The 13,920-nt window shown below is 41.5% G+C and overlaps 1 protein-coding gene across 1 annotated transcript in view; it reads left to right on the forward strand.

The window, feature by feature from the left end:
* The window catches only part of Cntn5 (contactin 5), a 553,885-nt gene that overhangs the window by 327,602 nt on the left and 212,363 nt on the right, over positions 1–13,920 (forward strand). The window lies entirely within an intron of this gene.

Here is a 13,920-nt window from a genome sequence, read left to right on the forward strand (position 1 = left end):
CTGGGCACTAAGACTAGACTTGAGAGCCAGGTTTGTTCTGGATTGGCTTCAAGCAGGTTGTCTTTAAAGCAATGGTTCTAAGTGGAATCCTGCAAGGAGATAAGTAAAGAAGAACCAGGGCCTGAAGAAAAGTCCAACGAAAGGAGCTTCTCCAAGAGCAGCGAGTGCTCGTTGTCCAAACAACAACGTAACCCAAACAAGCCCAACTAGGAAACAGGCTGGTACAGTACTAGGAAGAAGCAGTGCCCACATCGTGTCCTGGAATCCCTGAGCATGTGAAGGTGACATCCCCACACTTAACAGACACAGCTGAGCCTATAAAAGGAAGGCAGGCTGACACATACTGAGGAGGTAAGATGAAGAAGCAAGGGTTAAGTTCATCAAGAAAGACTGAGACTAAAGAATGACTGGGAACTTTTAGGTTTGGGTTTGTGTGTGTGTGTGTGTGTGTGTGTGTGTGTGTGTGTGTGCGCATGCACACGTGCACACGCACCCATGCCACAGTACACAAGTGGAGGTCAGAGGATGACACTGGGTGTATTTGTCTTCTACTTTGCTTGACATAGTGTCTCTTACCTGTTGATGAATAAAGGCCAGCTTGCCCCACTATCTTCTAGAAATTTAATTTTCTGTACCCATCTCTACCCGCCATCTTGACATAGGAGCAATAGGGTTTCAGATAAATACTACCACACGCAGCATTGGGATGGGTTATGGGGATGTGAACGCATGTCGTCATGCTGGCACAGTTAGCATCTTTGTCCACTGAGTTATCTCCTCGGCCCTGTGCCTGAGAATAATCATTTGGAAAAATAGGAACAAAACAGCTTTAAGAGCCTATTTACAATGAGCAATTATGAACTTAGGGTTATGTTAAGCAGCCATTTTGCGTTGGGTGGACGAAGAAACCACTGGGGGACAATTACATTTAACACAGATCTGCATGGAACATAAAAGTGTATATTCTGAAAATTACTCTAATAATTGTATTCTATAATTCTAAAAAAACTATAATTCTAAGCACACTCTTAGAAGAATAGTTGTAATAACTAGTCATAAAATTGAAATATGGAAAGGATACAAATGAAGAAATAAGTCATCAAGGAGAGTAAAAAACATGACGGAATCAATAAGTTGTCACATCTGTGCTGACAATCAGAGGGTTAGTATTTAATGGACTAAAAAGATAGGATCTGATCCGTGGGTGATTTGCTTGACATTTAAATCATGGGACCAGTGTTTTCTCATTGTTATAGTAAAGAACTTGAGCCCATGTACAAATCCCTGAGTGAGCGTCCATTTCACAATACCTGGCAACCTCAGTCTACTCTGAAAGTGAGACACCTGCTTCATAAACTTGTACAGTTCTAAATTGTTTATTTGCAGTAATTTGAGCACATATGACAACTTAGTTTGATAGCTTTTATCTGCTTACAGTGTCCTTAAATCTTTAGAATGCTTACATGTTGGAATTTACTAATTAGCTCATATAATTTAGATATGATTTTCCTCAGCTCAAAGCTGCCTGAGTATATTGTCTTTCCTTTCTTATTTTATTTATATTTTTATTCTATGTGTATGCCTGCATGTATGTAAGTGCATATGTGTCATGCAATGCCCACAGAGGTCAGAAGAGGGTGTTGGATCCCCTGGAACTGATGTTATGGACAGTTGCTAACCACTATGTGGGTGATGGGAATTGAACCCAGGTCCTCTGCAAGAGAAGTCAGTGGTCTTAACTGCTGAGCCATCTCTCCAGGCCCAAGTATATTTTCTTTTTATAAAGGTCTGATACACACACACACACACACACACACACACACACACACACACAAAACTGCACTCATGGTATTTTGAAATGTCTTCAGTTACATTTTAATGGCTTTGGGTCTCTCTCAGCTTCCTGGGTATAATATGTCTCTATTTCTATATCAAAAGCTCTTGACAGGTATCTAACCCAATCCTCTGGCCTCAGCTCTTTGTAATAGTGTCTTTCGTTCAGAATTCTCACCTGATCCTAGCTGCTAGTTTTTCTGATACTCCTAATCCTTCCTCTTAATATGACTTTAACCACTGTCCTTTAAGCCACAATTTTATTCCTGAAGGAAATGAGCAATCTTTAACCTTGACCCTCTAAGTGAAATCACCAGCCAGGCTTCCCCCACCCTATGCTCCTGCAGAGACTTGGCCACCTGCCTGAATCATTGCTGCTTCTCTGGTTACTCATTTATCTCCTTCTTCTCCTTAACCAGAGGCCACTTTTCTGTTGGCATGGTTGTTCAGGTGACGTGATGCATCCAGAGAGGCTCACTGTGTGGTATTCTGCAGAGCTAAAGAGGGCAACATCATTAGAAGTCCAAATGCAGGTGTGTGTAAAGATCAGCTTCAGGATGAACAGCCAATTACTACCTGACTTCAACTTGGAATTCAGGTCCCCTGACTCCCTATTCTAAGCATTTTCCAATTCACTGTCTGCCAAAAACAGACAGAAATACACACAGGCACACACAGAGAGCGGAGCCTTGCTGAAGAAGTCCTGTGCACAGAGGGAAAGCCATTCTCAGACCTCATGAAAGATGGGAATCCGATTAGGCTGTTGGACCACTTATGATGTCCCCAGTGTATAGCTGACATGCATCTATTGATTTAAAAACTTGGCTCATCATTGCTTATGATTTCCCTCGACTCATAACCAATTTTATTTCTTTTCTTAAATGCATTTGCCATTTTCAGTAGCATTTTTTAATGCTCTTAAAGATAGCATTTGAAGGTTTCTTTGTTTTGTTTTTTTTCTGTGTATAAATGTTTTGGCTACATGTATATTTGCATACCACATGATTGCCTGGTGCCCTCAGAAAACAGAAGAGGCCACTGAATCCACAAGAATTGTAGTTACGGATGGGCGTGAACTGCCATGTGGGTTCTAGAAACCAAACCCAGGTCCTCTGCAAGAGCAAGTCCTCTTACTCACTAAGCCATCTCTCCAGCTCCAAAGATAGCATTCAGAAGTGTGATAGTATTTTGTGTCTCTGTATGTGTGTGCATGTGACCCAAATTCTCTCTGGGTCTCCTGTTTATGATCAGACAAACCATATAATATATTTTATGTGAGTTTATTATCTTACAAAGGAATGAGTACCCAGTGCCTAGCCCCACGCCACCACCACTCAGAGCCCACCTTTTCAGACTGTGCCACGCCCATAGCCCCGCTGGCATTGGCTCACGCCTCCTGGACCAGCCATCTCGCCCCAGGTCCACAGGGAGTCAGTCCATTCTGTCTTTGAGTTGCTGCGCTGGCTTCGAGTTTCCTACACCATCATGCTCCACTGGCGGCTCCCTGCTTCCCTTCCTAGTTCCCGCTCTGTGTCAGGCCCCGCCCACTGGAGGAACCAGCCAGTCGGGAGACAGTGCACATGTGTGCACTTAAATGGAGGACTTGGATGTCATTCTGGGTTTTTCAATGGCCTGGAGCTCACCAATTAGGCAAGCCTGACCCCTATGGAGCCACAGGGATTCTGTCAGTGACTGGCCAGCCAGCATGGAGATTACAAACAGCACTGCAGCCAGGCATGGTGGTGCACGCCTTTAATCCCAGCACTCGGGAGGCAGAGGCAGGCAGATCTCTGTGAGTTCAAGGCCACCCTGGTCTACATAGTGAGTTCCAGGACAGCTGGGGCTACAGGGAGACCCTATCTCAAAAAAAAAAACAGTACTACAGACAACATTTTTAAGTGGGTTCAGGGGATCAAACTCAAGTCAACACTGTAAAGCAAGCACTCTATTGACCAGGCCATTTTTACATTATTTTAAATTAATGTTCACTGATGTTAATTTAAAATAATTTTTTGAGTGACCACTCACTATGAGTAACTTCATGTGCAATACAAGGTCCTTCAAAATAGCCAAGATCCTTCCTTTTCACAAAGGCAAAGTACTTGCTGCAAGATAGGCCGAGGCTAGTGTTCAGAACAGGGTCTGTCTCCTCAGAGTGCCTTCCCAGCCTTCCCAAGTCCATTTTTAAATAAGGCTATTTGTATTGAGATTTGGGCATTCCTTAAATACTATGGATATCAATAATGTGAATTTTGCAAACGTTTTCTCCCAATCTGTGCTTTGTCTCCACACTGTTGATTATTTCTTTGCTATGCAGAAACTGGTTACTGTACTTACTTTTAATTGTTTATTTTCACTCTTAATCCCCTGTGGTTTTGTGGTTTTGCTGAAAAAGTCTTTTCCCATTCCATGACTTGAAATGCTTCCCCAAAGTGTTCTTTAAGAAGCTTCATAGATTCAGATATTATATTTACATCTTTGGCCGTTGTGAAGTTATTTTTGTAGCTGGTGAGGGAGGGGTTATGGCTTGATTCCCAGGGGGAAATATGATTTTCCCAGTATCCATCTGTTGAAGAGAATGCCTTTCTCCCAAAGTATGTGTTTGTCATCTTTGTCAAAAATGAGGTGGTTATAGCAGCCTTTACCCGAGTCGATCGATCCACATGTCTGATGTTGAGCCAGGACCATGCTAGATTTGCACTGTAGCTCTGTAATGTAATTTGAAATCAGGATGGTGACGCCTCCAGTATTATTCTTTCTGCTCAGGATTGCTTTGGCTGTCCAGGGTGGGGTTTTTTGTTTGTTTGTTTGTTTGTTATATCTAAATGCAAATTTTAAGATTGTTTTCCCTATAGTTATGAAGAATGGCATCAGAATTAGGATGGGCAGAGCCTTGCTTTGGCTTCTGTAGTAATTTTCAGACTATAAATTCTTCCAGTCCGTAAATACAGGAGCTCTTTCTGGCTCCTAGTGCCATCTTTCCTCAGTACTACAATGTTCTCATTGTACAGGTCTTTCGTTTTCCTACATGTTTATTTGAAGTTTATTTTTTTATAAGCAAGTTGAATGGAATCACGTCTCTAATTTCCTTCTCAGCATGCCTTTTATCGGTATCTTGGAAGCCTAATGTGTTCTGTATGATAATTTGTATCCTGCCACTTTGCTGAAAATGCTTATCAAATCTAAGAGCTTTCTGGTAGTCTTTAGCTGCTTTTATGTATATAGTAATATAACCCACTAATAATGATACTTTGACTTCTTCCTTTCCTGCATGAATTCATTTTATTTCCTTCTCTTATCTTATTGCTCTAGCTAAGTCTTCAAACAATACATGGGATGAGTGCACAAAGTGAACACTGTGTTCTGTTTTTGATTTTAATGGAAATGCTTTGATTTCTCCCCCCCCCCATTTAGTATGATCATGGCTATATATTTAGCTTTTATCATGCTGAAGATATGTTCCTTCAATTCCTAGTCTCTTCAGGATTTTAAAAAATATTTCATTGAGTTTTTATGCACTTTACACAGTAGCTCCTAATAAAATTTAGACCACCTCCCCCATCCACATACCCCATAGCTCCCCCGAACTGGTTTTCATGCATTCAGTCATATATGCTAAGTCCCATCCAGTCAAGCATTTGTACCCATATGTCTCTGAGTGCAAGATCATCCACTGAGTCCGGTTAGCCCATCTAGAGTCAGCCCATTAAAGATGATCTTCTCTTCCTCACCCAGCAGTAATCGGTTGCCATAGTCCCTTGGCTAGCATTGGAGCTGTCAATTCTCTGCTGGGTTTTTGTTTGACTGAGGCAGCATGGGTCCTGTGCATTCTGTCACCATTGTTGCAAGTTCACACAAGCAAGTTCCCAATAGCCTGAAAGCCTGTTTCCTTTTGCTCATGTACCAACCCTGGATATTTAAATCTTTCCGCCCCCACTTCAGTAAATGGTCCCTGAGCCATGAATGGGTGAGGTTTAATATAAAAGTCCTACCCAGGGACACCCACTTTGCAGTCTCTTGTTCTTTAAAACTTAGCCAGTTGTAGCCTTCTGTGTGTTGTATGGAAGCTTTGACAGTGACAGTTGAGTCACATATTATTATTCTCTCTACCCAGTTCCACTGTGTTCCAGGAGCCTTAGGTGCAGAGGATGTACTGTAGATGTGTCACTTAGGACAGGGCAAATCTCAGGCATAGATTCTCTATGTGTGGCCAGTTGTAGAACTCTGAACGAGCCTCCATCTGTTGCAAAAAGAAGCTTCCTTGATGAGTGGTATGATGGTTTGAATGAGAATGTCCCCCAGAGGCTCCAAGTATTTGAACATTTTTGTCCCCAGTTGTTGGGGCTGTTTTAGGAAGTCTTAGAAGGTGTGGCCAATGCTGGAGGAAGCATGTGCCTGGGGGTGGGCGTAGAGAGTTCTTAAGCCTTTCCAGACCTTGGCTCTCTAGCTTCCTGTGCCTGTTTGAAGATGTGAGCACTCTGCTTTCTGTTCCTGCTCTAGTCACTTCCTGCCACCATGCCTCCCAACCATGATGGACTATAGTTCCCCCAGAACCATAAGCTCAAATAAACTTCCTTCTATAAGCTACCTGGGTCAGTGTTTCCATCACAACAACAGAAAATAACTAATACAAGTGATATACAGTATACTTGTCTGTAAATATAAAGATCCATATTTAGCATGTGATAAGAAATTTCATTTGTCTAGAGATATGACAGAGATAAGGTTTTCTCTGGGATCTATGAGTTCTCCAGCCATGTATATCTGGCTGTATTTACCATGCTAGAGAGGCTTTAATCTAATTACAGAGCTGTTGATTGCTACGTAGATAAAAGTGCCACTGTCGCACCAAAAGAGATGGTTTGCTGTGCCAGCTGTCGTGGTTGTTAGGTTTTGGAGCTGGGTTGGACCATTGATTGATTTTCTCCCTTAGCAGCTTGAATAGTTGTCCTCCAAAACTATGAGAGCTAGCCTTCAGGGAGGAGGCTTCCAGGTCAGTTCCAGCTCCATTTCCCCAAGTCCTGTTTCTGAAGTACCTCCTGTCTTCAGCAGCAGGGTCTTACCTTCAGGTTCTGGTGGATAATCAAGAGTTATAGCAATAGCCTGTGTTATTTGGGGAGTTTCTTGAACTACCCTGACCAGTACCTCAAAGGGCGATTTCTCTTGTTTGGTTATATTTTTGTTAAAGTTTTTTCTCCTCTATTAAGATGATCATGTGATCTCTCTCCACTAAATACATGTGTGTGATATTACATTTATTAATTTGTGAATGTACAACCATCTCTGAAATGAAACAAACATGATCATAGTGAATGATATTTTTTATGTGTTCCCTTCAATTTGGTTTCTAAGTATTTTATTACTAATTTTCATATTTGAGCTGGAGAGATGGCTCATTTAAGAGCACTGGCTGCACTTGCAGAAGACCTGGGTTTGGTTCCCAGCATTCACATGGTAGCTAACAACTGTCCTTAATTCCAGTTTTAGGGGATCCCATGCCACCTTTTGGCCTCCATGAACACTGTATGACATGGATATACTTGCATATATGCATACAAAACACTCAGTCACAGAAAAAATAAAAACACATTTTAAAAATAATTTTTTATATCTGGAGTCATCAAGGGAGGTGGCCTGTAATGCTATTTGGGTTGTCCCTTGGTATTGATATCAGGGCAATACTGGCTTCATAGAGCCTGATGATGTTTCTTCTTTTTCTATTTTATGGAATTTCGGAGAAGCCTTGGTTAGTTGTTCTTTAAAGGCCTTGAAGAACTTCTCAGTGAATCCATCTGGCCCAGAACTTTTTCAGTTGGTAGATATTTATAACAGTTTCAATCTGGTTTCTTGCTATAGATTTGTTTAGATTGTTTATTTCATCTTGGTTTAATTTTGGTAGGTCATATGTATCTAGAAATTCACCTTTTTAAAAAACATTTCCATTTGTGTGGAATATAAGTCTTAAAGGTATGCTCTAATCATTTTCTGAATTCCATTGGCATCTGTTGTATAACCCTTTTCATCTATAATTGTATTAATGGTCCTCTCTGTCTTTCTTTAGGCTGGTTTTTCTAAGTGTTCAGTGATGTTCTGCTCCTGAGATTAAGGGTTTTGTGTATTTTAATACAAGTAACAATGTTTCCTTTATTACGACTTTATGATATGTGTTCTCATAGGCAATATGCTGCATAAGATGTGTTTAGCTATTAGGAAGTTTTGGTGGTAATATGTAAAATTTAGGATTATTATGAGACAGAATTAGCTTACATATGGTGGTGTGGATTTCATTGAGTGGCTAAATCACATAAGGTAGTATTGACATTTCAACATTTTTTTCTTCTAATATATGAAAATGTATCTTTCTACTTTTGTGTAATTTCTTTCATCATTTTTAATAACGTTATTGTGAGATCCCTCTCCTCCCCTTATTAAATTTCTTCCTAGTTTATAGTTAATATAAATGGGATTGTTTTCTTGATTTCTATTTCAGGTAATTTAATATTGGCTTGTAGAGATGCTATTGAAATTTGGGTATTGACTTTGTATCCTGAGACTTTGCTTAATTCATTTATTGACTAATAGGTAACTGTGCCATGATTGAGGATTCTCTATAGATAAGATCATGTCACCTGAAAGCTTGACAATTTGATGAATTCTTTTCCAACTTGGATGTCTTCATTTCCTTCTCATGCGTAACTCCCTAGAACTTCCAGCACTATGTTGAACACACACAGTGAAAGTCAGCATGTTTATTCTGTTCCAGGTCTTAGAGACAAAGGTTTCACCTTGTCCCCATTCAGTATGTTAGCTGTTGACTTGTTACAAGTGAGCTTTATTTGTTGAAATTTGTTCCTAACTTGTGGAATTTTTATTATGAAAGAAAATTAAATATTTATCAAATATCTATTGTGCACCAATTAAGGTGCACATATTGAACCATCCTTGTATCTTTGGGATGAATCCCACTTGATCATATTGAATACATATTTTTAATATGCTAATTGATTTAGTTTGCTAAGATTTTGACACCTGTGTTCATTGGGAATATTAGCCTTAATTTTCATTTCATTATGTCTTTATCTGGCTTTATCAGGATAGTGATATCTTCATAGAATTTATTTAGAATTCCTTCTTCTATTTTAAGTAATAACCAGTTTTTCTTCGTTTGGTAGAAGTCATCTGTGAAGATGTTTGGTCCTGAGCTGTTCTTTGATGGGAAACTTATTAGTGATTCATTCTTATTACTTGGTTCAAGTTTTTCATTTGCTTTTGATTCGGTTGTGATAAAGTATATGTGTCTAAAACAGTGTTCATTTCTTTTAGGATATCAAACCTTGTGGCGTGTAATTGTTTATAATAATCTCTAATGATTCTTTTCTGTATCTCTGTAGTGTCATGTCTTCCTTCTCAATTCTCATTGAATTATTTTCTTAGTTTAGTTTGCTCTCTTTCTTTGGAGATGTAGGCAGATGTATTTTGCTTCTGGAACTCTAGCCAGGCAATAAAACATGGTAGAAGAAGCTATTACCCTTGGCAGCTGAGGAGCAAAAAGGCAGATAAAGGACTGAGTCCAAATGTTACTTCTAAGACCACACAACCAGTACAGAAACTTCCTCTACTAAGCCAAGCCTCTCAAATGTCCATCTCCCCAAAGTGCCACAGGCTCAGGATTAAGCTTAACACTTGGGGCTTTGCAGGGGACACATCTTAATCATTGGTTAGTCTACCTTTCCTTTAAGGTCTATTATACTTGTTTTATGTATGTGAGAACTCAGACACTGAGTGCAGATAAACATAGAAACATCAGTTCCTTTTGCTTAATTGACCCTGTCTTGGTGACTTTTCTGTTGCTAACAGGAAATGTCATGACCAAGCCCACATATAGAAGAAGGAATTTATTTGGTTTTCAGTTTCACAGGAATAAGAGTCCAGCTTGGCAGGGAGGCACAGCAGGATGTAACTGGAGCAGCAAGCTCACGCTGTCAAGCAGGCACAGGAAATAGAGAGACAAACTGGTAATGAGGCAAAGCCATGAACTCTTAAAGCCCACCCGAGTGACATGCTTCTTCCAGTCAGGTCTTGCCTCCTAAGCCTCTGAAAACAGCGCCCCCCCCCCCGAGGGCCCAGTTGGAACCTATAGGGGACATTTTGTACTCAAACTACTGCAGATCCCTATGTTATATTTTGACTTTTGACGACACATTTTTATGGCTTTTGTTTTAAAGTCTGCTTCATCCATAACAAGTGTGGATACTTCCATTTTGTTTAGGAGTCCACTTGCATGGAATACTTTACTGCATCCTTTTAGTTTTGGTTTCTGTGCATCCTCAGAAACGAGATGTTTTATGAGAGAAACACATTTGGATCATATTTTTGTGTGTGCATTCAGTCACTTTGTTTTCTAATTAGGGAATTAATTGATTACATTCATGATACTTATAAATAGACAATGTCAGGACTGGTGAGATGGCTCAGAAGTTAAGAACACTGGGCTGCTCTTGCAGTGGACCTGGGTTCAGTTCCCAGAACCCACATGGTAGCGAACAACCTTCTGTGACTTCAGTTCCAGGCGGTTTAACAACCTCTTTTGACTTCTCCAGGCATTGCATGACATGGGTACACTTACATACGTGCTGGCAATACACTCATACACATAAACTAATAAACAATTTAAAAATCAAATAAGTTAATAAATAGACATTCTCATGTTCACCCATATTGCAGCTCATTTTCTGGTTCCATTGTACTTCCATTGTGTTGGTTTGAAGGAGGAACAGAGGAATATCCCCCATAAGCTCCAGGTATTTGAATACTTGGCCCCAGTTGGCGGCACTGTTTCTGGAAGTTTAGAAAGTGGTTGGTCTTGCTGGAGGAAGCGCACCACTACAGGCTTTGAGAGTTCATAACCACGTAGCATTTCCAGTTCTGCTTTCTATGCCTGCTGGAAGATACAAGTGCTCAGCTTTCTGCTCTGGGTACCTCCTGTCAGCCTCTGGGACATGACAGATTCTTATACCTCTGGGACCATAAAACCAATGAACTTTTCCTTCGATAACTAGCCTTGGTCATGTTGTTTTATCAGAGCAACAGAAAAGAAACTAATACATCTGTTCTCCCTCTTACAGACATCCCTGTGGTTTGCTAATTCACTATAGTAGAATGTTTTGCTAATTTATTTTAACTATTATATATTTTGCTTTGAGGACTTTGTAACATTTTTGTATAGCACAAGTGACTTTGGAGTGAAAGCAACTTTCATGACTGTAAAGATAAGTTCAAAAGAAAACTTTTGAAAACAAGAGAATAAGTCCTGAGGTCCCACTCCTGGACCCATACCTCCCTGAGGTCCTACTACTGGATCCTTCCCTCCTTCCCTCCCTGAGGTCCCACTCCTGGATCCTTCCCTCCTTCCCTCCCTGAGGTCCCACTCCTGGATCTTTCCCTCCCTGACATCTCTACTCCTGGATCCTTCCCTCCCTGAGGTCCCACTCCTGGATCCTTCCCTCCCTGAGGTCTCTACTCCTGGATCCTTCCTTCCCTCAGGCCCCACTCCTGGATTTCCCTCCCTGAGGTCTCTACTCCTGGATCCTTCCCTCCCTGAGGTCCCACTCCTGGATCCTTCCCTCCCTGAGGCCCCACTCCTGGATCCTTCCCTCCCTGAGGTCCCACTCCTGGCTCTTTCCCTCCCTGAGGTCTCTACTCCTGGATGCTTCCCTCCCTGAGGTCCCACTCCTGGATCTTTCACTCCCTGAGGTTCCACTCCTGGATCTTTCACTCCCTGAGGTCTCTACTCCTGGATCCTTCCCTCCCTGAGGTCCCACTCCTGATCCTACCCTCCTTCCCTCCCTGAGGTCCCTAGTCCTGGATACTTTCCTCCCTGAGGTCCCACTCCTGGATCCTTCACTCCCTCACTTTCAATCCTGGATATCTCACTTACCTTTTAACATTAAAACATTATCATTTAACATTTAACATTATCATTCTTGTTTTTAGTCTTCATGCTAAAAGCAGGAATCACCTTCACATCATGCACACAATAACAGAATGTTATGAATTTGATTATATAATTACTTTTACCCACAAATTTTATATTATTTATTTATTTATTTATTTATTTATTTATTTATTTAGGTCTTTTTGAGACAGGGTCTCTCGCTAGCCCCAGCTGTCCAGGAACTCAGTATGTAGACCAGGCTGGCCTTGAACTCACAGAGATCCCCCTGCCTCTGCCCCTGGAGTGCTGGGGTTAAAGGCGTGCGCCACCACGCCCAGCACTCTCTTTCCTTTCTTATAGGGCAAGGCTGGTAGGGTTACACGGTCTCTGTTCCCATATGTGTGTGTCTGCCTTTCATTTCTGAAGGGTGACTGTGCTAGGTATAATATTCCCTCTTGGCAGTTGCCCCTTCTCCCATCAGTACTGGGGAAACCTGATGCCACTGTCCCAGGTCTGTAGGTTTCTGCTGAGAAATCTGCTGTCAGGTGAATTAGGGCAGTCTCAAAGCCTTCTTGAACCTGCAGGTTTGCTCTTCTCCTACTGCCCCATTCCTTTGAAGTTTCCAAATTTGTTTCTCACCCTCCAACTGCATGTTTTCTAATAGCCTGTCTTGAGCTCACTTCTGCTGAATCTGTGTGGTACTTATTATGTTTTTAATTTTACTGAGCATATTCATCAGCTCAAGAATTTGTTTGGTATCTTTTCATTGCTTTCTTCTCTTTAGTAAGTTTCTTAGTTAGAGCATTGAAATATTTCTGTTTTCTTGAAGCTTATTGTGTTTCTATAAATCACTTTTCTATTCTCTGTGGGCTCTCCCATACTGATTACTACCTGGAACTTTCTGGTAGCTTATTTGAGGTATTAGGTATTGTCATGATTTTCTGAAAAGTCTTCTTAGAGCTTGACAAAATGTAACTCATGAATGCATTGAACGATTACATGTTCACACCACTCCATGATTTGACTTTATTTGTGCCTTTATTTCTGGAAATTGTTAGTTGTCTCCCTAGTTTCTCTGAGTCTGTTGTTGCTATTTTGACATTAAATAGTGCTGAAGTCTGCTGGATGTTAGCTGTCATTGTTTCAGTACTAGAGGAAAAGCCAAGCCCAGATTGGTCTCAAGCCCAGATTGGTCTCAGATGTAGTGTGTTGAGAAAAATAAGAGTGCCTGACTATCCCTGCAAGCCTGTCCTTGGGACCAGGGTAGGTCCGGATACCTGGGGTTTAGATACTGTAGATTAAATACCACACTTCGTAGAGTCAGTGTGGACGAACGTGCCCCAGATTCTATGTCACGCCTATGATCACCATAAGTACCAAACTATGTCATAAGCGGAACCCCTAGTCTGCCAATGTTGGGCCTTCCGGACCCTCATACACACGGCATGGAGGAAAATGAGGCCTAATATAATTTCCTAAGCCAGGCTAAAGTTTAACAACATGTCTCTGGCCTGTCACTTCCACGTGGAGGTGACTCAGCAGAGCCCTATCTAAGATTGCCTCTGCCCAGTAACAACTGGTATGTTAAATTCCCAGTGGCCCACAGTCTTCGCCCTAGATGACACATTCCTATACCCGCCCCCTTTTGCACACCCCTTTTGCTTAAACTATATAAGTTGACACAATAAAATGAGTTCCTGCCTCGACAAGACTCCCGACTCGGTGTGGTTTTTGAGTCGCCGACATTCACCATCCCACTCAGCCCCTAAGAGAGGGACCCAGGCTTGTCCTGGCCTCTCCCCCTGTGCCGTACCTGTCGGAGCAATCCAACATGCCAACACCAGCTATATCAACACCCTTCACTGCCAGGGTCGGTCTGCTATAGAGATGGATTAATGCCCAAGAATGCAGGAATCAGCCACAAGTGAAAGTAACTGCAATAGAAATCTACATGTCTTTACCTGGTATAGGGGTGGGATTCCTCAAACTCTTCCCAGTGTATCTTTTCATCAGCCCAACACTGTATCTAGGGCAAAGTCACTGCTTACTACCCTATCCTATCCCCAGGGAATAGGATCTGTACCATATTCAAATGCTGAGGTTATGAGACTGTTGATTACATAGACCATTGCTAAGCTGGGTCAGGCCTAAGT

The sequence above is a fragment of the Nannospalax galili genome, unplaced genomic scaffold (assembly GCF_000622305.1).
Source record: "Nannospalax galili isolate Female #2095 unplaced genomic scaffold, S.galili_v1.0 scaffold824, whole genome shotgun sequence".
In the NCBI taxonomy this organism is placed as follows: domain Eukaryota; kingdom Metazoa; phylum Chordata; class Mammalia; order Rodentia; family Spalacidae; genus Nannospalax; species Nannospalax galili.